This window comes from Penaeus monodon, chromosome 10 (genome assembly GCF_015228065.2).
Source record: "Penaeus monodon isolate SGIC_2016 chromosome 10, NSTDA_Pmon_1, whole genome shotgun sequence".
Taxonomy (NCBI): Eukaryota; Metazoa; Arthropoda; class Malacostraca; order Decapoda; family Penaeidae; genus Penaeus; species Penaeus monodon.
Window position 1 is genome coordinate 783870 of NC_051395.1, and position 2500 is coordinate 786369.

General features: G+C 40.8%; 1 protein-coding gene across 1 annotated transcript in view; it reads right to left on the bottom strand.

Annotated features, from left to right (window-relative positions):
- Window positions 1-2500, bottom strand: part of LOC119577721 (protein serrate-like) — a 72094-nt gene that overhangs the window by 65698 nt on the left and 3896 nt on the right. The window lies entirely within an intron of this gene.

The following is a 2500-nucleotide window of genomic DNA, read 5'->3' on the forward strand; positions in this document are numbered from 1 at the left end:
AAACAAATGTTTAATGTTGTTGCACTACGAAATAACTGTGGTTTATTGTAAGTATTTGTTATTTTGTATTTTAATGCAGATGTGTCATTCTGCAAAGATCTGCAACCCCGAAAAACTCTCTCTCTCTCTCTCTCTCTCTCTCTCTCTCTCTCTTCTCTTTCTCTTTCTCTTTCTCTTTCTCTTTCTCTTCGCCTCTCTCTCTCTCTTTCTCTTTCTCTCTCTCTCTCTCTCTCTCTCTCTCTCTCTCTCTCTCTCTCTCTCTCTCTCTCTCTCTCTCTCTGTCTCACGCTCTCGCTCTCGCTCTCTCTCCTTCCTTGAATAGTAGTGACAGGAGGAAGAAACAAAAGGAAAGAACAGAATGAAAAGAAAGAAGACAAACAAAAGAGAGAAAGGGAATAAAAGGGAATAAAAAAGAGAGAAGAGAGAAGAAACCGCAATAATGAGAAAGTTAAATAAACGTCCAGACTTTTTATTTTCTCTCCCCGACGCCATTTTGTTTTCTTCTTCCCGCCTTTTGAAACCGTCTGAGGCGACGATCAGGATTCGAAGTTAAAAAAAAAAAAGAAAAGAAAAAAAAAAGAAACAACAACTAGACATTTTTCGATCCCTAGATTTTGTTTAACTTTGGAACACCCCCCCCCCCCTTAAAAAAAGTGATAGAAAGAAAAAAAAATCCTTTTATATCGCCGCGTGAATAACATATCAGCTGCCAGAGGTACGTGATCTCCCTTAATTGTGGGTCTTTATCAAGCTTAATGACACTATCAGGGCGATTCCAGCTTCACAAAGCTTGTAAATAACGGACGCAGCTCTTTGATTTTACGGCACAATGACTCGCATTTACTAAAACCATCAAAATCTGCGAAAGAAGGAGAAGAGGAGGAGGAGGAAAGAGAGAGAGAGAGAGAGAGAGAGAGAGAGAGAGAGAGGAGAGAGAGAGAGAGAGAAGAGAGAGAGAGAGGGGGAGGAAGAGGAAGAGAGAGAGAGAAAGAGAGAAAATGAAAGAGAATGAGAGAGAGAGAGAAAGAAGAGAATGGAGAGAGAGAGAGGAGAGAGAGGGAGAGAGAGAAGAGAGGAGAAGAGAAAGAGAGAGAGAGAGAGAGAGAGAGAGAGAGAAGAGAGAGAGAGAGAGAGAGAGAGAGAGAGAGAGGAGAGAGAGAGAGAGAGAGAGAGAGAGAGAGAGAGAGAGAGAGAGAGAGAGAGAGAGAGAGAGAGAGAGAGAGGGAGATAGACGGGAGTGTGTATGTGTGTGTGTGTGTGTGTGTGTGTGTGTGTGTGTGTGTGTGTGTGTGTGTGTGTGTGTGTGTGTGTGTGTGTGTGAGAGAGAGAGAAGAGAGAGAGAGAGAGAGAGAGAGAAAGAAAGAGAGAAAGAGAGAGAGAGAGAGAGAGAAGAGAGAAAGAAGAGAGAGAGAGAGAGAGAAGAGAGAGAGAGAGAGAGAGAGAGAAAGAGAGAGAGGAGAGAGAGAGAGAGAGAGAGAGAGAGAGAGAGAGAGAGAGAGAGAGAGACGAAGATGAAGTCCCACGAACGACGTAAAAGAAGAGGAAAAGAAAGCAAAATGTAGAAGAATCCGGACAATATAAACAGGTAGATAAAAAAAGAAAAAAATAATAAACAAAAAGAAGAGCAGATTCAGACGAGAGAGAAAGAGACCAGAAAATCGTGGGAATGATCACCTCTCAGATTTTGCACCGCCGATGACCGTGCTTGCAAACGTTTTATGAAACTTGCAGTTGCAAAGGTTCGGTTTAGGAATTCAGGCCTTAATGTTCTAACCTTATCTTCATGTAATCAGTTACGAAAACTGACGACTTTTTCCCCATCGTAATGAAATAATAACGAATAATCTCTATCAGCACATGATAAAAAAAGAAGCCATTAAGTGGTATATATATATATATATATATATATATATATATATATATATATATATATATATATATATATATATATATATATCCGTTCATCTCTCTCTCTAATGCAAGACATATCATATCTTATCTATCACGTATCTATTTCTCTACTATCTCGCCCAGATATCCGCCTACAAACATAAAGGCCATTGTGAAATCGCCCTTGTAAATTTTGGAAAGGAAATAAAATCAGTATACATGAGGGGGTGGGAGGGGGGGGTAGATGACGAGCGGAAATGCTAAAGTTGATACAATCCTACAAACACAATCGCACAACCACAAGAACACAGTCACATCCGCTCGTACGCTCATGCACACACACACACACACACACACACACACACACACACACACACACACACACACACACACACACACACACCACACACACACAGCACACACACACAATCGGCACAAAGACAGACATGAAATACACTCACACATAACACAAAACACACACACGATACAAACACACACATAAAACAAACACACTTAAACACACACAAAAAAAAACTCCACCACACAGAGACTCACACGCCCCTACATGAAAGCGTGAGAAAATACGCCCCTTATCTTAAAAAACTGATAA